This window comes from Crinia signifera, chromosome 6, assembly GCF_055691185.1.
Source record: "Crinia signifera chromosome 6, ASM5569118v1, whole genome shotgun sequence".
NCBI classification, from domain to species: Eukaryota; Metazoa; Chordata; class Amphibia; order Anura; family Myobatrachidae; genus Crinia; species Crinia signifera.
Window position 1 is genome coordinate 65,542,269 of NC_139222.1, and position 23,801 is coordinate 65,566,069.

At 45.3% G+C, this 23,801-nt stretch overlaps 1 protein-coding gene across 4 annotated transcripts in view; it reads left to right on the plus strand.

Moving 5' to 3' along the window:
* Positions 1-23,801, plus strand: part of TUBGCP2 (tubulin gamma complex component 2) — a 63,259-nt gene that overhangs the window by 2,384 nt on the left and 37,074 nt on the right. Inside the window, exon 1 of one of the 4 annotated variants that reach the window (XM_083146174.1) lies at positions 10,433-10,485. The exons of the other annotated variants lie outside the window; for them this stretch is intronic. The gene's annotated coding sequence lies outside the window, so the exon portion shown is untranslated. Of the gene's footprint in view, positions 1-10,432; positions 10,486-23,801 lie in introns of those variants that run through there. 4 annotated transcript variants of the gene reach the window in all.

The following is a 23,801-nucleotide window of genomic DNA, read 5'->3' on the forward strand; positions in this document are numbered from 1 at the left end:
AAGTGTAAGATTGTCAATGAGAGAGAGAGATGGGAGCAAGTGAGTGTGTCAGGGAAAGAAAGAAAACGAAAGTGTTGGAGAGAAAGTGGTTAAAGAAAGTGATGGACCATACACACTTGAAGATTTTCATTTCAAAAGACTTTGCCAAAATCTTTGATAGATATATCTGTCACCAAAATAGTGCGTACACACTGATCTATTTTCCCCAAAGAGCAAGAGATGTTCAGGAGGTGGAAGACTTTGCTGAAAATCTTTCATGTAAAAGGCTATTTACATAATGGGCGGGGTTTGAATTCCAAGGGTGGGAGCAGGGGCCAATTTATTTCAGTGCATTTCTGTTTTTGGGGCCTGATTCAGAATTGATCGCTGGACGGAGTATATTTGGAGAAATGCGATTTTGCATGCGATATCAAACGCAATTTAATACCTCTTTATTTCCCAACTATCCACTACGGCGTGGAGTCGAATTTATATAGTGTGGCGAGCGCAGCAAGCCACTGAGCCCGAAGCGTGGCGAGTGGACACGGATTATGGTACTTGTGTCGTTTGACGGCGACACCTGATATCGCATTCCGTGTCCCCTTGCGGCGCTCGCCGCGCTTCGGGCTCGGTGTCTCGCTGCGCTCGCCACACTATATAAAATAAACACGCCACAGCGGATAGTGGGGATATGAACAGGTATTAAATCGCATGCGATATCGCATGAGATTTAGTGGCGCCGTGAAACTACACAAGTACCCGCCGGTCTATTGGATTATGTGTGTACGCAGCATGGGCTGAAAGATTAGCCACTTTCAGCCCGCATGCCGCCCTGCTCCCTCCCCCCTCCCCCAGCATGCACCTAAATTCTGGCTACAGTACCCCTCCGAATGGCCGCAATTTCGTCAGGCTGCTGGGCACCCCTCCTCCCGCAGGTCCTTCCGGCCACACTCCCACCTGACATTAACGCCTGGCTGCCCCCGCACCAGCTTCCAGGGTCCCCAGCCGCTGCCTCCTCATATGTTAAAGAAAAAAGTTGTTAAAACATTTTTAAGACTGGCCACAAGTGTGTGTCTATATATATATATATATATATTTATAGATATATAATATATATATATATATATAGATATATATTATATATCTATATATATCTATATATATAGATATATGCAATAAGATCGCACTCCATACAAAAAATATTCAACCGCTGGGGTGACGTCCAGAACTTTCCTTACAAGAAACAAAGTCCATGTATATAAAGACCAAAAAGACACACTCTCCAGACTGTTTGATGCAAAATAAAAAGCTGTGTATTTGTATTCACATAAACATCAAATGTAAAAAGAAGGGTACTCAACGTTAGCGTTTCAGTCCATAAAGGACCTTCCTCAGGAGTTAGGCAACAAGGGCATCCATTTGGGGTGAAGCACAGCGTGGACCACACAGCAGGTTCCTACAGCCGTAGGAACCTGCTGTGTGGTCCACGCTGTGCTTCACCCCAAATGGATGCCCTTGTTGCCTAACTCCTGAGGAAGGTCCTTTATGGACTGAAACGCTAACGTTGAGTACCCTTCTTTTTACATTTGATGTTTATGTGAATACAAATACACAGCTTTTTATTTTGCATCAAACAGTCTGGAGAGTGTGTCTTTTTGGTCTTTATATATATATATATATATATATATATATATATATATATATATATATATATATATATATATATATATATATATATATATATATATATATATATATATATATATATATATATATATATATATATATATAGAAGGTCTGTTGGTCTGGCACTCCTATATAATCTTGAGGATGCTGCAGCTGGTGCCTTCACAGGGGAATAGATAGAGACTTTGTGGTGCGGCACTCGTAGCTTAGTAATAAGCAATAAATACTCCGTACAACGGGAATTGTGATCAACGTTTCAAATAATGTGTATTTGTCATCAGGATAAAAATATACAAAAAGCACACATACCTTTATAGTAGAATACAAACATGTGAAGTGAACAGCGTGCAATACAGGCCCGCCCTGCCGCAGGAGGGGGGTAAGTGACATCATAATTAGGCGTCCAGTCAAAGTACTCTGGAGACGCTGTGTGAGTAACCATAGTGACAGACATTAATCAACATTGCCGGTATCGACTTGTTAAAAGAGAAACATTCATTTATAATAAGATAAATAGGATTAATGAAGCTGTAAATATATCTTTAGTAAGCAGATACAAAGTACATCTGGTTAAATACTGAAAATTAGCAGTTACTGTCCCACATGAGAACCATAGAAAGTTACAGAGACCAAAAGAATGATACACCGTATGCACAATTCATTTTAAAATATTTTCATTTAAGCCTCTGGGGGCAACAGTGTCGAGTCGGTGTATCCGCCGTGATTCGCACTGTAATAATTTCTTGGATAGGTTGCCACCTCTGATGGACTGTTTGACACAGTCTATCATGCGATACCTCAGTGTGTTTAACGGGTGCTTACGTTCTAAGAAATGGCGAGACACTGGTTGTTCTGCTTGGCCGCTGTTAAGGGCTATTTTTATAGCGCTGCGGTGTGCTCCCATTCTTTCCTTGAACTTGCGTTCCGTTTTCCCGATGTAGCATAAGCCACACGGGCATACGATTTGATACACCACGTATTTTGATTCGCAAGTGAAGTGGTGTCCAATATAGTATTTTTTACCACTATAAGGGTGATGGAATATGTCACCTGTCAGTAAGTACTGGCAGGTAACACACGAGCATTTAAAACATCCGTTTTTGCGATTTCCCAAGAAATCAGGGTACACACTGGGCGATTTGTTGATCGGTACTTCAGTTTTTACCAAGAGGTCACGCAAGTTGCGGCCTCTCGAGTAGCACGGCATGATGGTTTTAGATGTAAATGGCAACGAGGGGTCGGAGCTGAGTAATGGCCAATGTTTTTTTACTGTCGTTGTTATGGAAGGAGAGGCAATATTATACCTATTCACCCAGGGCATATGGGTGTCCATATGAGGGTTATCAGTTTTCCTCGCTTTCTGGATAAGTTGTAACCTATCCATTTTAACCCCTTCACGACATTTGACGTATATATACGTCATGGCCGGGAAGTACTTCCCGACACATGACGTATATATACGTCATGAGTCATGACTTTAAACTGTCACTGCGTCTAGAGACGCAGTGACAGAGGGACGATGTCTGCTGTCCCTGACAGCAGACATGTCCCTGCATGCCCAGGGGGGCTGTGATGCCGCCCCCCCGTCGGCGATCGCTGTGATTGGCTGTTCAGTGTGAACAGCCATTCACAGCGTTTTCCTGTGTTACCAGCGAATCAGACGCTCGGTAACACAGGTGTCAATCACCGCCGGGCGTCAGGGGGCATGAGGGGGTCATCGGTGACGATGACACCTCACCCCACCCTCACCCCACCTGCCCCCAAGGCTGTGATTGGTCCGTGGGACCCACGGACCAATCACAGCCAAGGCGCGACATTTAAACTAACGGTGACTGCGCTGCAGACGCCATTCCGGTCTGGAATAGTGTGCAGAGCGGTCACCGTGCCTATCTGCCGTGATACTGACCTGATCCTTGCTAATACTTACCTGATCCTTGCAAATACCTTACCTGATCACTTGATCACTGCTTGTAGCGTGCTGGACGCTTCCTGGATCTGACTTCCTGAGACTTCCTGCTGCTGCTGCAGTGTGATAGAGAGATAGAGAGATAGAGAGATAGAGAGAGAGATAGAGAGAGATAGAGAGATAGTGACAGAGAGAGCTATATTTTGTGTCTGCTACCCCCCCTTTTTGGGGGTGCAGGAGTTTTTTATATATAAATAACTGTCAGTGCTGCTGCTGCAGTGTCATAGAGTGATAGATAGTGATAGATAGTGATAGATAGTGATAGATAGTGAGAGATAGTGAGAGATAGAGAGATTTGTGTCTGCTACCCCCCCTTTTTGGGGGTGCAGGTTTTTTTTTTATATATATAACTGTCAGTGCTGCTGCTGCAGTGTCATAGAGTGATAGATAGTGATAGATAGTGAGAGATAGAGAGATAGAGAGAGATAGTGACAGAGAGTGATAGAGAGTGTATATTTTGTGTCTGCTACCCCCCCTTTTTGGGGGTGCAGGTTTTTTTTTATACATATAACTGTCAGTGCTGCTGCTGCAGTGTCCTAGAGTGATAGATAGTGATAGATAGTGATAGATAGTGATAGATAGTGATAGATAGTGATAGATAGTGATAGATAGTGATAGATAGTGATAGATAGTGATAGATAGTGATAGATAGTGAGAGATAGAGAGAGATAGTGACAGAGAGTGATAGAGAGTGTATATTTTGTGTCTGCTACCCCCGCCTTTTGTGCTGATCACTATATCTGAGGTGATCAGCAACTTTTTGGGGGCGCAGAGGTTTTTTTTTTTTTATATATACCTGTCAGTTGCTGCCAGTTGCACCAAAGGTTGTGCACCTGCTGCCCCTCACTGGTAATCAGTGTCGCATCACTGATCACCTTTTTTTTTTTTTTTGTGGGTGCTGTGTGGTCTTTTTTTAATTTTTTTTTTAAACACATTGTGATTTTGTGGGTGTCCTGTGGCCACTGTGCGCTGATCAGTGACGTACATCACTGATCAGCTTTTTCGGCACAGGGTTGATCTATTTTTTTTTTTTTTTGATCAAATTCCTGTTGCCTTTGAGCGCTGTTCAGTGACGGACGTTACTGACCAACATCTGTGCTCAATTTTTGGCGCAGGACCTTTTTTTTTGTTTTTTTTAACCCCTTCAATTTTTTTTTTTTTAACCCCTTCAATTTTTTTTTTTTTTAACCCCTTCAATTTTTTTTTTTTGTATAAAGTATTTTTTTTTTTCTGCACTACATACACACTACACACTACATACCCCCCGGGTTGAAATAAAGTTTGTACCCCCCCCTACACTATACACGTGTTGAAACATTTCACTACCAGTAACACAAAAATAAAAATGGCATCCCAAATGTCATCCCAGTCATCCAGAAGAATGTATTCAGTGGAGGAGGCATATGCCATGCTTGCTTCTGACTCTGACACAGCCAGTGAGGCAAGCGGGGAATTTGAAGGATTCGTCTTAAGCTCCTCTTCCTCCTCTGGTGATGAGGGACCCCCTCAAAGACGCCCCCGTAGAGCAGCTGAGACCCCCCCCCCCAATAATTGATCTCGTATGGACCCCACCACCAGACAATTTTGAGCCCCAGGTTCCTGAGTTTTTGGCCATGCCAGGAATCCAATTTGATTCCACAGGTCTCAGAGAAATTGACTTTTTCAAATTATTTTTCTCTGATGATTTTATAAATTTAATGGTGGACCAAACTAATTTATATGCCCAGCAGTTTATTGCTCAAAACCCCACGTCATCATTTGCTAGGTGGACCCCTGTAGATGCAGTAGAGATGATGACGTTTTGGGGTCTGGTGTTTCATATGGGCATAGTAAAAAAGCCACAAATTAGGCAATATTGGAGTACAGATGTTCTGTACAGCACCCCATTTTACCGTATGGCCATGACTCGGACTCGTTTTGAGGCAATCCATAAATTTATACATTACACCGATAATGCACAGTGCCCACCCAGAGATGATCCCACCTTTGACAGGCTATTCAAAGTCAGGCCGGTCATTGATCATTTCAGTGCCAAATTTGCAGAGCTATACATCCCTGATAAATGTATTAGCATCGACGAGTCCCTTATACATTTTAAAGGAAGGGTTAAATTCCGCCAGTACCTTCCCAGTAAGAGGGCAAGGTATGGCATAAAAATGTATAAGCTGTGTGAAAGCACCACAGGGTACACCCACAAGTTTAGGGTATATGAAGGGAAGGATTCAAGAATTGAACCGCCAGAATGCCCCCCCTCCCTCGTAGGTGTTAGTGGAAAAATTGTCTGGGATTTAATGCACCCCTTCCTGGATAAGGGTTATCACCTCTATGTGGATAACTTTTACACCAGCATCCCCCTGTTTAAGGCCCTTGGTTCAAGAGGTACAGCAGCTTGCGGTACTGTGCGTAAGAACCAGAGAGGCCTCCCAAAAACGCACATTGCCCAAGTAATGAGAAGGGGTGAAAGCAGGGGAATATGCACCGAAAATATGTTGTTGGTCAAATATAAGGACAAGAGGGATGTCCTTATACTGACAACAATTCATGGAGACAGTACCACCTCCATCCCTGTACGAGGTACCAGTACCCACACCTCAAAACCAAATTGTATCCTAGATTACAATAAGTACATGGGCGGAGTGGATCTTTCAGATCAGGTACTGAAGCCGTACAGTGCCCTGCGGAAAACAAATATCTGGTACAAGAAGCTGGCCGTGTATATCATCCAGATGGCACTGTATAACGCTTACGTGCTATTCCGTTCTACCGGCCAGAGGGGGACATTTATGCACTTTCAAGAGGAAGTCATAAAGGGCCTAATATTTGGGAACCAGCAGGCAGAGGGCCCCAGTACTTCTAGTACTGGCCCCCGTATTGTACCAGGGCAGCATTTTCCCAACGAAATCCCCTCCACTGCAAGAAAGGGCAGGACACAAAAAAGGTGCAAAGTTTGCTATAAAAAGGGAATAAGAAAGGAAACTATTTTCCACTGTGAAACTTGCCCCGACAAACCCGGCCTATGTATAAAGGAGTGTTTCAAAATATACCACACATCTATGGATTATTAGGTTCATCATTTCACCGTGCTTCGGGGGTCTTGCTAATGCCACATAGCACCCACCATTCATTCCACCAGAATCTGAGCTGCAAAATCCAAAAATCACTCCTTCCCTTCTGAGTCCTGCCATGCACCCAACTGGTATTTTTTGGTCACATGTGAGGCATTGCCGTACTCTGGAGAAATGGGGGCACAGATTTTGGGGTGCTTTGTCTCCTTCATTCCTTGTGAAAATGAAAAATTTTAAGCCAGAAGTACATTTTTGTGTAAAAAAATGTAATTTTTCATTTTCACAGCCCAGTTGTACCAAAATTGGTGAAACCCCTGGGGGTTTGAAATGTACACTATACCCCTAGATGAATTCCCTGAGGGGTGTAGTTTGCAAAATGGGGTCACTTGTGGGGGGGTTCCACTGTATTGGTAATGCAACATAGCACCCACCATTCATTCCACCAAAATCTGTGCTCCAAAATCCAAAAATCACTCCTTCCCTTCTGAGTCCTGCCATGCACCCAACTGGTATTTTTTGGTCACATGTGAGGCATTGCCGTACTCTGGAGAAATGGGGGCACAGATTTTGGGGTGCTTTGTCTCCTTCATTCCTTGTGAAAATGAAAAATTTTGAGCCAGAAGTACATTTTTGTGTACAAAAAATGTAATTTTTCATTTTCACAGCCCAGTTGTACCAAAATTGGTGAAACCCCTGGGGGTTTGAAATGTACACTATACCCCTAGATGAATTCCCTGAGGAGTGTAGTTTGCAAAATGGGGTCACTTGTGGGGGGGTTCCACTGTATTGGTAATGCAACATAGCACCCACCATTCATTCCACCAAAATCTGTGCTCCAAAATCCAAAAATCACTCCTTCCCTTCTGAGTCCTGCCATGCACCCAACTGGTATTTTTTGGTCACATGTGAGGCATTGCCGTACTCTGGAGAAATGGGGGCACAGATTTTGGGGTGCTTTGTCTCCTTCATTCCTTGTGAAAATGAAAAATTTTGAGCCAGAAGTACATTTTTGTGTAAAAAAATGTAATTTTTCATTTTCACTGCCCAGTTGTATCAAAATTGGTGAAACCCCTGGGGGTTTGAAATGTACACTATACCCCTAGATGAATTCCCTGAGGGGTGTACTTTGCAAAATGGGGTGACTTGTGGGGGGGTTCCACTGTATTGGTGCTTTGGGAGTCTTGCTAATGCAACATGGCACCCACCATTCATTCCACCAAAATCTGTGCTGCCAAATCCAAAAATCACTCCTTCCCTTCTGAGTCCTGCCATGCGCCCAACTGGTATTTTTTGGTCACATGTGAGGCATTGCCGTACTCGGGAGAAATTGGGGCACAGATTTTGGGGTGCTTTGTCTCCTTCATTCCTTGTGAAAATGAAAAATTTTGAGCCAGAACTGCATTTTTGTGTAAAAAAATGTAATTTTTCATTTTCACTGCCCAGTTGTATCAAAATTGGTGAAACCCCTGGGGGTTTGAAATGTACACTATACCCCTAGATGAATTCCCTGAGGGGTGTACTTTGCAAAATGGGGTGACTTGTGGGGGGGTTCCACTGTATTGGTGCTTTGGGAGTCTTGCTAATGCAACATGGCACCCACCATTCATTCCACCAAAATCTGTGCTGCCAAATCCAAAAATCACTCCTTCCCTTCTGAGTCCTGCCATGCGCCCAACTGGTATTTTTTGGTCACATGTGAGGCATTGCCGTACTCGGGAGAAATTGGGGCACAGATTTTGGGGTGCTTTGTCTCCTTCATTCCTTGTGAAAATGAAAAATTTTGAGCCAGAACTGCATTTTTGTGTAAAAAAATGTAATTTTTCATTTTCACTGCCCAGTTGTATCAAAATTGGTGAAACCCCTGGGGGTTTGAAATGTACACTATACCCCTAGATGAATTCCCTGAGGGGTGTACTTTGCAAAATGGGGTGACTTGTGGGGGGGTTCCACTGTATTGGTGCTTTGGGAGTCTTGCTAATGCAACATGGCACCCACCATTCATTCCACCAAAATCTGTGCTGCCAAATCCAAAAATCACTCCTTCCCTTCTGAGTCCTGCCATGCGCCCAACTGGTATTTTTTGGTCACATGTGAGGCATTGCCGTACTCGGGAGAAATTGGGGCACAGACTTTGGGGTGCTTTGTCTCCTTCATTCCTTGTGAAAATGAAAAATTTTGAGCCAGAACTGCATGTTTGTGTAAAAAAATGTAATTTTCCATTTTCACATCCCAGTTGTACCAAAATTGGTGAAACCCCTGGGGGTTTGAAATGTACACTATACCCCTAGATGAATTCCCTGAGGGGTGTAGATTGCAAAATGGGGTGACTTGTGGGGGAGGTTCCTAACTTTTAGCACTTATGGTGCCTAGAAACCTACATGGTGCCTAAAAAAAAACTCATAAAAAGGAGGCTCCAAAATCAAGTAGGTGCTCCTTCTATTATGAAGCCTGTGGTTTGGTCAACGTGCACACTAGGGCCACATATAGGATATTTTTGAAAACAAAAGAATTGGGGGAATCAATTTTTAGTCACATTTCTCTAGTAAAATCTACTGTATTTGTTAGAAAAATGTATTAAAATTGAAACTCTGCAAAAAAAAAGAAATTTTGAAATTTCACCTACACTTTGTTTTAATTCCTGTGAAACACCTAAAGGGTTAACAAACTTCCAAAATGCTGTTTTGAATACTGTGAGGGGTGCAGTTTTTGAAATGGCATCATTTATGGGGGTGTCTCACATACAAGTCCCTCAAAGTCACATCAGAACTGAACTGGTCCCTAAAAAAATCAGTGTTTGAAATTTTCTTGAAAATTTGAGAATTTGCTAGTCATATTTGAAGCCTCCTAGTGTCCAAAAAAATGAAAAGGAGGTTGAAATAATGATTGCAACATAAAGTAGACATATGGTCTTTGTTAGTTATTAACTATTTTGAGTGGTATGATTATTTGTCTCACAAGCAGAAAATGTGACATTTTGCATATTGCTAAATTTTCCATTTTTTCACGATATTTTGGTATTTTTCACAAAAAAACACAGACTGTATCGACCAAAATTTACCACTAACTTGAAGTACAATGTGTCACGAGAAAACAATCTCAAAATCACTGGGATAAGTAAAAGCAAAAAAAAGTTATCCCCACTTAAGTGAGACATGTCAGATTTGAAAAAAAGGGCCCTGTCATGAAGGCACAAACTGGCTCTGTCATGAAGGGGTTAAGGACCTTGGTTTTACAGTCCTGAGGGAGTTTCTGGTTATAACCTCTGTTGGTAAATTTTTTTATTAGGTCATCGAGCTGTTCCATACACTTGTTGGGGTCACTATTGATGCGGTAGATCCGTATTATCTGTGAATACGGTAAACCGTTTATCAAACTTTTGGGGTGGCAGCTTTGGGGTTTAAGCAAAGTGTTTCTATCTGTTTCTTTCAAAAAGACCGAAGTGGTTATTTTTTGGTCAGTGATTTTTATATCAATATCAAGGCAATGTACCCTCACGTTGCTAAGCTCAAACGTAAATTTAACAGGGCTTTCTGTAGCATTATGTTTAGTGATAATTTTCGCTAAATCAGCACCTTGTCCCTTCCATATGACCAGCAGGCCATCTATGTAGCGCTTAAATAAAATCACCTGTAAAGCAAATTTTCAGTAGTTTTATGTTTTCAGTAGAATTCGATACATTTTTTTCTGATCCACAATTTGCTTTACAGGTGATTTTATTTAAGCGCTACATAGATGACCTGCTGGTCATATGGAAGGGACAAGGTGCTGATTTAGCGACCCGGAATACAGGTGCGTGCTGGGGGAGGGAGCAGGGGGAGGCGGCGGGGCGGTACGCAGGCTCAAAGTGGCTAATCTTTAGCCCGGCGTACACACACAGAGATGATGGCTGAATAAATCAGCCATCATCTCTGGCATGCTGGTAAAACCATCAGATTAGAGACTTTGACAGCGATGATGCGGGAGCGCGCATCATCGCTAGTCTGCAATCTGGGAGGCATACACACTAGGCGATTTTCTGCGGAAAATCGCTCAAAACTGCTGTTTTGACCGATTTTCAGGTGAAAATCGTCAAGTGTGTATGGGCCTTTAGAGAAGGACGGCCAAATGGTGAGAATGGTTGTATTGCTGTAAATTGGCCGGTTTGGGCAGTATACGTAGCAGTGGTGTGGCCAGCTTTTTTGCTATGTTTGAAGGGAAAGCTGATGGTGAATGACCTAATAAGGTTTAAAGTGATAGCTGTATCTCTTAATTGCTGATTTCTCCATCCAACTACATGGCAGACCAGCTAAACACTTCCTGTTGAATTGACCCAACTACTGACAAGCTTTTCAGACCTCTCACAAAAGGACGCTTGCAGAGTATTTTCCAGGGTATCTTTAAATTCCCAGTTTACTTGTTCATTGAGGATATAGGTTTTCATGGAATTTTGCAGTGATCAGTTGTGCTTTCTAATGAATTGTTGTTTAACTTTAGATTTGAAATGGGATTTCCATATAGTGTTCACTCTGATTTTTTTTTAGGGTAGGGTGCTGACCATTAGGCAGGGTGCTGACCACCGGGCGGTGCACTCTTTTCAATCAGGAAGGCACATTTCATATTAGAAATTTATATTACAAAAAATATATATACGTAGTGTTCCCGCTAGGCTGTTTTAGCGGGGCGCTGCGCCCTGACCGATTTTTAAAGGTCAGAATGCGCCCTGCCCCTCTAGCAGCGCCCCGCTAAAGCTGCCTGCCCGTCGGAGTGCACCGGTGAAGCCCAGCGCCGCCATAGATTGCGGTGCACGGCGCTTTCGCGGCAGCTCGGGGACGTAGTTACGGCGTGACGCACAGCCCGGGCACGCCCCCTTCAGTGACGCGCCGGCCCGTCACGCCCCCATTTGTGGCGCCTCGGCCCGGGCACGCCCCCTTCAGTGACATTGGCGTGCCCGGTCAGCCCCTCCGGCGCCCTGCCCTGTTTGGTTCCTAGAAGGAACACGATATACTGTATATAAAAAATTGCACACTGCACTAGGTTTACACACATTAAACATTGTCATACTCTGCTATATGTATATGTGGGTGTGTGTATATATAATAATAATAATAATAATAATAATTTTGGTACTTGTTTCCTAGAATGGCATTATAATGGCATGCGATGCGACCGTTGCGATGTCCGCGATTTTACATAGAAATGCATGGTAAAATGTAAATCGCGTCGGTCGCATCGCATGCGGCCAAAAAAATCGCATGCGATGCGACCGACGCGATTACCGATTTTACATAGGGAACAATGTTAAATGGCCCAATTGACCCGATTTCACATAGGGAACAATGTTAAATGGCCCACAGACCCCAAATAGCCACCCTGAAGTGTGGCGAGCGCAGAGGGCGCGGATACCTCTGAAGCCCGCGATGGGACGCGTATAGCTGTGAAGGTATCCGCGTCCCCTCGCTGCGCTCACCACGCTTGTGGCTCGCTGCGCTCGCCACACTTTCTATTCTCAAGTCCACGCTGACGTGGATAGTGGGGGTATGAAAAGGTCGGAGGACGTGTACCGCCACCCCTCGCGGGCTTGCTACGCTCGCCACGCTTCGGGTTGACGTTGATCGTGGGGTAGCGTTAACAATTGGGGGGGCCATTTCACACTTCAAGGTAGGTATTTGGGATCTGTGGGCCATTTAACATTGTTCCCTATGTGAAATTGGGTCAATTGGGCCATTTAACATTGTTCCCTATGTAAAATCGCGGTAATCGCGTCGGTCGCATCGCATGCGATTTTTTTTTGGCCACATGCGATGTGACCGACGCGATTTTTTTCCTTGCGATGCCTAAGATCAAAATCGTGGGCGCCCTTCTAGGAAACAAGTACCATAATTTTATTTATATAGCACTTTCTCCAATAGGACTCAAGGCGCTTAACAGATAGAATGAATGTAATACAGTACAGAAAAGCTTTTCATAAACAGAACTTAAGGGACTCAAGGAAACGCTTGAGTAAATATGAAGGTCTTGAGTCTGTTTTTGAAGCATTCTAGAGTGGGGGTCTCTCGAACTGTGCGGGGAAGTGAGTTCCATAAAGTCGGAGCTGAATGGCTAAAAGCTCGACCCCCAGATGAATTACGGGAGATCCTAGGTACTGCTAAAAGTCCTTCATCTACAGACCGCAGTAATCGGGTGGGACAGTATGGAATCAAAAGCTGCTTCAGGTACCTTGGGCCTTGATCATGTAGGGCTTTGAAACTCAGTAGATTGATCTTGAAAATTATTTGCCATTTTATTGGCAGCCAGTGAAGGGAGTAGAGAATGGGAGTAATGTGGCTAGAACGGGGCTGGTTAGTTAACAGCCTGGCAGCTGTGTTTTGTAACAGCTGTAATCGGTGCAGTTCTTTTGCTGGTAGACCAAGGTAAAGGGCATTGCAGTAATCCAAACGAGAGGATACAAATGCATGTATGACTTTTGGCAGGTCTTCAGATGGGATTAAGGGGGACATTTACCAAAATGGATTCGTAGAAAAAAGGTGTATTCGTAGGCAGAAATACACCTTTTTTTTACGAATTTGTATTTCGATAGGATACGACAGAAATCACCATTCAAAAGAATGGTGGTTTCTGATTTCTCTTTCAATGGTCCTGGTGACACAGCTCAACACTGGGATGTAGGAGGGTCCGAAGGAGCCAGGCACCTATCCTAAAGCTTTAGAGGGTAGGCTCCTCCCCTACTGCATCCCTGGACTCTCCAGTTCGTGTTAGGTGCCCACTGGAGTGGGTGCTATTCTAAAGGGCTGCAGGAGCAGCCGAAGAATTAGAGTAGTTAGGGGATTTTTATTATTTTATTAACTATTACCCTAGCTAGGTAGGCACAGTGTGAGGATTTTCATAGTGAATCCTCACACTGCTAGCGCAGCAGGAGCTGACAGAAGCGCGTCCTGTCAGCTATCTGTGCACAGGGTAGACGCTGTCTGGTCTCCCTGTGCTGCGCTCATAGCCTCTATTAAGAGGCTGCCTGGGCTCCGGAGTTGCCTGAAACCGGCTCCACAGTTAGGTGGGGATCATGGGGGACAGGCGCTCCGTGATGGCGGCGGCCATTTTATGCGGAGCTTACACGCTGAGCTCCTGACTGAGAGGACAGCAGCGCTGTGACAGGCATGTTCCAAGTGGTCCCCAATTGAGGGGGAGACACTGGAACAAGGAAATCCTACCTAAGGAGCGGCTAGCTGGGGGTGGTTGGCGCCAAAAGGTCACGGACCCCGCAGCAGCAGGGACTTTGGTCTCTTCCTTCACTCTGACTTTGGCGCCTTTCAGAACGCTTGCAGCGGAGCTGAGCTGGCGAATTGATCCTGGCAGAGTGACTTGGATTTCCTGGGCATCGCTTCCCCGCAGAGAAACCTACAGACAGCTAAGTGACTGGGTGCATTGACCTTGTATAAGCGCTTGTACAATTGTTTGCACTGTGTATACTGATAGATATACATTTATCACTTGCATCATGTCTGAGCATCAGGCTGTGGTTTTGGGGGAGGGAGCCCTTAATGCACTGAGCGCGTGCAATGTTTGCACACAAAAGTTTGTCCCTGAGCAGATGGCCAAGGGGGGCTTATGTATTACTTGCGCTGATGTGAGACCCATGGGCAGCGATCCCCATAGGGCAGAGCATATGGAACCTGCGTGGGCCAGGGCCCTAGGCAGGTCAGTAAACGCTTTGGTGCAGCTTTTGGACAGGCAGAGTGATGGGCTGGTAGATTCACAGAGACCTATGCCATCATCTCAGCAGTCGTCTGGCTCCTTGCCTCTTACCCAGGCAGATCCTGCACTTATCCAGGTGATGCAGGATACTGCAAAAGGGATTAACAGGTTCAGTGAAATGCTGGACAAAATGGATGATGTGGCAGGGACCCCTAGAAGGTCTTATGCTTTAACTACTGTGGTAGATGAAGAGGAAGGAGAGTATACTGACATCCCCTGGGATCAGGGTGATGATTTGGAAGAGAGCTCTGCTGCTGGTATAGAGGATCTCATTGTAGCTGTGAAGCAGGCTTTAAAGCTGACTGTGGAGGATAAGACTCCTGTTAAAGGTGTTTTTAAGCGACAGCGGAAGGAGGCTGTTACTTTTCCTTCAGATGAGGGGTTACAGGAATTATTAGAAGGAGCTTGGAAAACTCCGGATAAGAGGCTTCAGATGCCTAAGCGATTCCTTAGTCTGTACCCCATGCCAGAGTCTCATGCGGAGCTCTGGGAAAAGGTCCCAGTGGTGGACGCTTCAGTGGCACGTTTGTCCAAGGCTACTGTATTACCAGTACAGGGCGGTGCAGCTTTCAAAGATTCTGTGGATAAAAAGCTGGAGGGAAACCTCAAAGCTATCTTTGAAGGGGTGGGGTTTACCTTACGGCCCCTTATTGCTTCAGCCTGGGTCTCTAAGGCCATGATAGAGTGGGCTGGTGAATTATGCACCATGCTGCAGGCTAACCCTGGTGCATTACTGCTTGCAGAAAAGATTAAGGCAGCAGCAGAATATGCAGTGGAAGCAGAGGAGGAAGCTATTAAAATGGCAACCAGAGTGTCCACAGTCTCCATTAATGCCAGGAGAGTGCTTTGGCTTAAAGCCTGGGAAGCAGACAATGAGTCCAAGAAGGCTCTGGAAACATTAGCCTTCAAAGGAAAGGTACTCTTTGGTACCGAATTAGAGGAGATTATAAAACAGGCTACAGGCGGAAAAAGTACATTCCTGCCGGCCTCCTCAGCAAAGCAGACGTCCAGATTTTCTGCTTTTAAGCCGTCCTTTCGGCCCTCCCCTAGAGGTGGTGCGTCCTTTCGAGGACAGTCTTTCAGGGGAAGGTTTCAGCCCTCTAGAGGCAAGACACAAAAGTCAAAATTTGGCTCTTTTCACAAGAAGCCTGCCAATAAAGGAGAGGATAAACCCTCTGCATGACTGTCAGGGGCTTTGCCCGACAGTGACAAAAGTGGGCGGGCGTCTCACGCTCTTCAGGGACGCTTGGGCTTCTCTAGACCAGGATGCCTGGGTGTTAGACATCATAACACAGGGTTACAAAATCCCTTTCAGAGGGCCACCTCCGAAGAGGTTCATTCCCACATCCTTACCAAAGGAGGCACGGCTGCGTACAGCTCTTGTGAGAGCAGCGCACTCCCTTTTGGAAAAAGGGGTGGTGACACTAGTCCCCAAGACAGAGTGGAAGAAAGGCTTTTACTCCACGCTGTTCCTGGTGCCCAAACCAGACGGGTCTTTCAGACCAATACTAAATTTGAAGTCTCTAAATGTTCATTTATGGGTAGACCATTTCAAAATGGAGTCTCTACGGTCAGTACTCCTGAGTCTGGACCAGGGAGAATTTTTGGCGTCCATGGATGTCCAGGACGCATATTTGCACGTTCCTATACACCCGGAACATCAGACCTTGTTGAGGTTTGCCATAGGAGACCTGCATTTGCAATTCCGGGCGTTACCCTTTGGGCTAGCAACCGCGCCAAGGGTATTCACAAAAATAATGTCAGTAATGGCGGCGGTGCTGAGGCTCAGGGGAATCACAGTAATACCCTATTTGGACGATCTCCTGTTCAAAGCAGAGTCAGCAGCCAGGCTGCAGAGTCACTTGGCAGAGGCCATCAGTTTTTTGCAGGCTCACGGCTGGATTTTAAATTTGCAAAAATCTCAGTTGGTACCGTCACAAAGGCTCCAATTCTTGGGAGTCATTCTGGACACCCATCTTCATCGGGTATTCCTCCCGGAGGTAAAGGCCAGGGATCTGGTCGCCCTAGTCCAGGAGATTCTCAGGGCTCAGAGCATTTCAGTATGGAGGTGCCTCAAGCTCCTGGGGAAGATGGTGGCGTCATTCGAGACGCTTCAATTTGCCAGGTTCCACTCTCGGAGGTTCCAATGGAACATCTTGTCAGCTTGGTCAGGAAACACTTTGACCATGAAATCCGAGATGATAGTGCTGTCTTCGGACACCCGAGAATCTTTGAAATGGTGGACAGAAGTAGATTCCCTTCAGTGGGGTCGGTCATTACAGACCTGGGACTGGTTGATAGTAACTACCGACGCCAGTCTCAGGGGCTGGGGGGCAATAGTCCTGGATCTCAGGCTTCAGGGCCTGTGGACGGCAGAGGAATCAGCGTTACCAATCAACATCTTGGAGCTGAGAGCTGTCTGGAAAGTCATTTCCTTGGCGGGAGACAGGTTACAGAACCTCCCTTTGAGGATTCAGACCGACAATGCCACAGCTGTGGCGTACCTGAATCACCAGGGAGGTACACGCAGCAGATTGGCCATGTGGGAGGTATCCAGAATCTTCCTATGGGCGGAACAGAATGTTCCAGCTGTATCGGCTATATTCATCCCAGGAATAGAGAATATAGAAGCCGACTTCCTGAGCAGGGAGGAGCTCAAGGAAGGGGAATGGAGCTTACACCCTCAGGTGTTTCACCAAATCACTTCGATGTGGGGAACTCCGGATGTGGACCTGATGGCATCCAGGATCAACCGTCAAGTGCCCAGGTTCTATGCCAGAACAAGGGATCCACTAGCGGAGGCAGTGGATGCCATGACTATTCACTGGCAGGGAAATCTCCTTTATGCATTCCCACCAGTACCAATGTTACCGAGACTTCTGAAGAAAATACAGGGGCAGAAGGTTCCAGTGATCTTAGTGGCCCCAGATTGGCCAAGGAGATCCTGGTACTCGAGGCTTCAGAGGTTGTCTGTGGACTCATGGCATCTACCTCTGAGACCAGACCTTCTAAGACAAGGCCCTTTCAATCACCTGGATTCAGATCGATTGATTTTGACGGCCTGGCTATTGAAACCACCATTTTGAAAAGAAAAGGGTTTTCTGAGGCAGTAGTACAGACTATGATAAAAGCCAGAAAAGCTGTATCTTCGGCAAATTATTATAGAGTCTGGAAGACTTACATTCGATGGTGTGAGAGAAGAAAGGCTCATACATCTCATTTTAAGCTATCAAGAATGATGGAATTCTTACAAGATGGTTTTTCATCGGGCCTAAGCCTTCAGTCACTGAAGGTGCAGATCTCGGCCTTGTCCATCTATTTCCAGAAAAAGATAGCCATTTTGCCGGAAATTCAAATTTTTTTTACAAGGAGTATCCAGGTTGAAACCTCCATACAAGCAACCAGTAGCACCTTGGGATCTATCACTGGTTTTGGAATGCCTTCAAAAGGCACCTTTTGAACCTTTAAGGTCGGCTGACTTTAAGTTTCTTACGTGGAAGCTAGTGTTTTTGTTAGCAGTAGCATCTGCTAAAAGAGTTTCAGAATTGGGAGCTTTGTCATGTAAATCTCCCTTCTTAATTTTTCATGATGACAGGGCTGTTTTAAGAACAGTGCCTCAGTTTTTACCGAAGGTGGTATCTACCTTCCGTTTAAATCAGGAGATTGTTCTACCTGTGTTTCAACCCCCAGGGGGTTCTAAGAAAAGGGACAAGTTGAGAACTTTGGATGTTGTGCGTGCCTTACGCATATATGTGGACAGAGTGAAGAGTGTCAGGAAGACTGACACATTGTTGGTATTGTATGACGTACACAAAATTGGTTGGCCTGCATCTAAGCAGACTATTGCTAGGTGGTTGCGGTCTATGATAGCATTTGCTTACACCAAAGTGGGTAGACCAGTACCGGCCAAAATAAATGCGCATACCACCAGGTCAGTTGCCACCTCTTGGGCGGTTCGACATGGGGCCACAGCTGAGCAGGTTTGCAGAGCTGCCACTTGGTCATCTGTTCACACATTTGCCAAATTCTATAGATTCCATGAGTTCGCGTCGGAGGACGCATCATTCGGGCGAGCAGTGCTGAGAGCTGCAGACCTGAGCGTACCCTCCCAAAGGACCGGCTCTGGAACGTCCCAGTGTTGAGCTGTGTCACCAGGACCATTGAAAGAGAAAAAGGGATTTTTGTAAGAACTTACCGTTCGAATCCCTTTCTCTGATATGGTCCTGGTGACACAGCGATCCCTCCCTTACGCTCAGTAAGTATGCCAGAATTTCATGATGTTCATGTTAAAATGGTTAAAAGTTAACAGTTTCTGTTATAAAATGTGCAGATAATGTGCAGGTGTTTGTACTGAGTTAATGTATTCCAGTGGCTTTGAAAGTTGAACTGAAGAGTCCAGGGATGCAGTAGGGGAGGAGCCTACCCTCTAAAGCTTTAGGATAGGTGCCTGGCTCCTTCGGACCCTCCTACATCCCAGTGTTGAGCTGTGTCACCAGGACCATATCAGAGAAAGGGATTCGAACGGTAAGTTCTTACAAAAATCCCTTTTTACTAAGCAGCCGTATGGATAATACGGCTGCTAAGTGGTGTGAAACACCCACGCAAATACGACAGGAAAATAGAACACCATTTTCCTGTCGTATTTGCTTTAAGCCTGCACGGATCAGTCAGATCCGTGCAGGCTTCAGTGTAAAAAAATAGAAAAAAAATTAAATATAAAAAAAACAGCCGTAACCAGCACCAGGCTGAAGGAGCCGGGGCCCGTAATTAAAAATCAGGGAACCCGACAAATAGGGGTTCCCCGATTTTTAACAACCAGCCCCAGGCTCCTGCTCTGGGGCTGGTTCCCAAAATACGCATTAACCCTACCGACCAGTCAGCCTGGCCAGGGGCCCTGGGGGAGTGGGGACCCCCCCAATAAAGGGGTCCCCCCCTCCAGGACTTACCTGACCAGTCTGAAGCCTGGTGCTGTCCTCGATGCCCCTGGGCAGTGGGCATCGAGCTGATTATCGTGTAAAAAAAAAGATGAATCTATTGTTTTTTACTGTGGCACTACAAGTGCCAGCAAGCCTCCCCAGCAAGCTGGGACTTGGAGAACCACAAGTCCCAGCCTGCTGGGCATTAAAGGGCCCGCTGGCACTTGTAGTTCCACAGTTAAAAAAATAGTGCACAAAACACACTGACACACTTTTAAAATAAAATTTTATTACATACAAAGCCCACACATACTAATACTTACCTATCTTCTTTCCGTAGGTAGCCCTGGTCCTGTGTCGTCGTCTTCTGGTCCTGTGTCGTCTTCTTCCTCCATGTCGACCGTCGCTGTCGCCGTCCGGATCCGACGAAATCCATTTGGGAAGCTGTGGAAGGAAACCATACTCACCTGTCCCAGCGCGACGTAGTCCAGGTAAGTGTCTTGGCAAAAAAACAAACCGACAGCCCGAAACCAAGCGGACACGGAGACGCACGGTGTTTGTTTACATCGTGCGGCTCCGCCCCCGAATGCCGCTATTGGCCGCCTAGCGGCCAATCAGGAGCCGCTAGGCCGCAAGGCGGCCAATAGCGGCATTCGGGAGGCGGAGCCGCACGATGTAAACAAACACCGTGCGTCTCCGTGTCCGCTTGGTTTCGGGCTGTCGGTTTGTTTTTTTGCCAAGACACTTACCTGGACTACGTCGCGCTGGGACAGGTGAGTATGGTTTCCTTCCACAGCTTCCCAAATGGATTTCGTCGGATCCGGACGGCGACAGCGACGGTCGACATGGAGGAAGAAGACGACACAGGACCAGAAGACGACGACACAGGACCAGGGCTACCTACGGAAAGAAGATAGGTAAGTATTAGTATGTGTGGGCTTTGTATGTAATACAATTTTATTTTAAAAGTGTGTCAGTGTGTTTTGTGCACTATTTTTTTAACTGTGGAACTACAAGTGCCAGCGGGCCCTTTAATGCCCAGCAGGCTGGGACTTGTGGTTCTCCAAGTCCCAGCTTGCTGGGGAGGCTTGCTGGCACTTGTAGTGCCACAGTAAAAAACAATAGGTTTATCTTTTTTTTTACACGATAATCAGCTCGATGCCCACCGCCCAGGGGCATCGAGGACAGCACCAGGCTTCAGCCTGGTCAGGTAAGTCCTGGAGGGGGGGGACCCCTTTATTGGGGGGGTCCCCACTCCCCCAGGACCCCTGGCCAGGCTGACTGGTCGGTAGGGTTAATGCTTTGGCCGGGGGGACTTGCATAAAAAGTCTCCCCCCGGCTGTGGCATTACCCTGCTGGCTGGTTTTGCCTGGGGCTGGTTCTTAAAATACGGGGGACCCCTACTCATTTTGTCCCCCGTATTTTGGGAACCAGCCCCGGACCTGGAGCCTGGGGCTGGTTGTTAAATATCGGGGAACCCCTATTTGTCGGGTTCCCTGATTTTTAATTACCGGCCTCGGCTCCTTCAGCCTGGTGCTGGTTACAGCTGTGGGGGGGACCCCACGCCGTTTTTTTTTTTTAAATTTATTTATTTTTTCTATTTTTTTTTTACACCTTGCAGCCTGCACGGATCTGACTGATCCGTGCAGACTGCTAGAAATAATTCGTATTAGCAGCCGTATATACGGCCGCTAATACGGATGGCTACACCATCGGAGGGTTACAAAGCAGTCGTATATGACTGCTTTGTAACTGATCCTCCGGAACACGACTTTGCATACGACTTAAACAGTCGTATGCAGTCGTAGGGAAAATACCAATACGAAAAACTAGGTTTTTCATATTGGTAAATTTCCCCCTAAGTGTCTGATTCTGGCTATGTTCCTCAGATGAAAGAATGAGGATTTGATTGTGGCTGATATCTGATGTTTAAGTGTCAATCCACCATCTAGTACCACGCCAAGATTCCGCACATGATCAGAGTTTTGTAATTCTGTACCCCCAAGTGTCAGTCCAGTTTGGTGGCTGTGCTGCAGTCTTGTCCTTTGATGTTGAGGTCCAATAATTAAGGACCTCTGTTTTATCAGGATTCAGTCTCAGCCAACTGGCACTCATCCATTCCTGGAGCTCAGCTAGACAGCCATTTAGGGTTGCTATTGGGTTTACAGTGCCTGGAGTAAAGGACAAGTACAGCTGTGTGTCATCTGCATAGCAGTGGTAGACAAGGCTATGGCGCCTAATTATTTCACCCAGTGGCAGCATGTACACTGCAAAAAGCATGGGGGATAATATAGAACCTTGTGGGACACCGCATGGCAATGGCACGGATGAAGATGAGTATACTCCAGATGAAACTCTCTGTGACCGGCCAGTGAGAAATGATTTAAACCAGCTTAGTACTGTGCCATCCAGTCCACAGAATTTTTTTAGGCGTTCAATCAGAAGCCCATGGTCCACAGTATCAAATGCTGCAGAGAGATCCAAAAGGATTAAGATTGAACAGTCACCTCTGTCTCTTGGCATCAGAAGATCGTTTAGCACATATACCAGGGCTGTTTCAGTGCTGTGTCTTCTCCTGAATCCTGATTGGAATGGATCATACATATCATGAGATATCAGGCGGGTTTCTAGTTGATTTGCAACCACTTTTTCTAGAAAGGGAAGGTTTGATACCGGTCTGTAGTTGCTCATGCAGTCTGGATCTAAATTGTTTTTTTTTAAGAAGAGGTCTAACAATTTCTTCCTTAAATTCCTGTCTGCAAAGAGCACTGAACAATTTTTGCAAAGACAGGGCCAATTATATCCATGCACCCTATTAGGAGCTTGGTTGGGGCAGGGTCCAAATCACAGGTAGTGGGACGCAAAATCTGGACAATTTCAGCAATGTCCTTTACATCGATTGGGTCAAAGCTGGTCCATGAGGATAGGTCGCTTACATTGTCAGGCTTGGTAGTTTGGCACTCATCTGACGGAACTGTGGAGATTCCAGCCCTGATGGTGGATATTTTATCTGAGAAGAATTTTGCAAACTCATTACATCTTGTTTGGGAGAGTGTTTCATCAGGCTGCAGGCATGCTGGATTGCAAAGCATTTCCACTGTGCGTAAAAGTTGAGCAGGCCTATTGTTTGCTGCCATGATCTCAGTTGACAGGAACTCTGACTTCTTACGGTTTATTGTTGACTGATATTCCTCAATATGCTTTGTTAGTTTTATGTTGTCCTCCAAAAGGTTATATATATATATATATATATATATGTATGTATGTATGTATATATATATATATATATATATATATATATATATAAAAGCACTTACCCCCTCTTACAGGAAAGGATTGGAACCAGCACACGGATATGAAGTGAAAGAAAAAACGTGGTTTATTGTACAAGCATTATTGCACAACAGACAGCTGTTCACCTGACAGCCGTTTCAACTGCATGGCAGCAGTTTTCATCAGAGGTGACTGCTGCTGCCATGCAGTTGAAACGGCTTTCATGTTTTTCATATGTACCTGGCACCGGACTATTAACAATTACCTGCATTGAGTGCCATCCTGTGACACATTTTTATATATATATATATATATATATGTATATGTATAGCGTGGGTATGAGGGCGGCACTCGTCAGTCTCGTTTGATGCAAATAAAACGGCCTTTATTATCCAACGGCGTTTCGGGCTATCACCCGTTATCAAGGATATACAAAGTTATAATGACACACAATCACATTTATAGCCAAAGCAGAATCCTCCCCCACAGTAATCAGCGCACAGCTGAACTTACCCGGTCCTCCGGCGTGCAGGCGCCATGTCCGGGTTGCGGAAGTGTGTTCCTCCTTACTGCCTTCCCCCTGGCAACAGAGACCGCCGGTCACAGTCCCGTCCACCCGGAAGTAGCATGTGCAGGCAGTAAACTCCTCCGTCTTGCCGGCATATGCACAGCCTTCACCCAAGTCCCGGGACTTACGCTGCGTTGCATAGCAACCACCAAACATTTAAAAGAACTGCAAAATACAAAAGACAAACATATGTAAAACATTACATTTAAAAATTAATGCAAATCAAATAGTCATTGCATAATGTTAATATTAAAACTGTATTAGAGCTATACTGTAGAATGGAACGCTGTTGTAACATTATAATATGCTTTTGTGTAACTAGGGTACAAACCTTCTCATTATATAGGCTATCGTATACTAAGGCTGACATTAAGGTAGGTGAATCTATGCATAGTATCGAATAAGCTAAAATAATACCCGGCCTGCTTATATTATTACTAGAATGTTTTTAAATAACAATAATTAATAAAGCTTCAATTGGACAGCTAGAGATTACCAGTAAAGAGATTACAAAAAACATTGTAGGCCCAGATTTTCGTTTAGGCCTTTTGGTGCAATGGTCTGTAGGAAGAAAATCCACCTACTCTCTTTTTGTAATAGTTTTCTATTACGGTTAACCC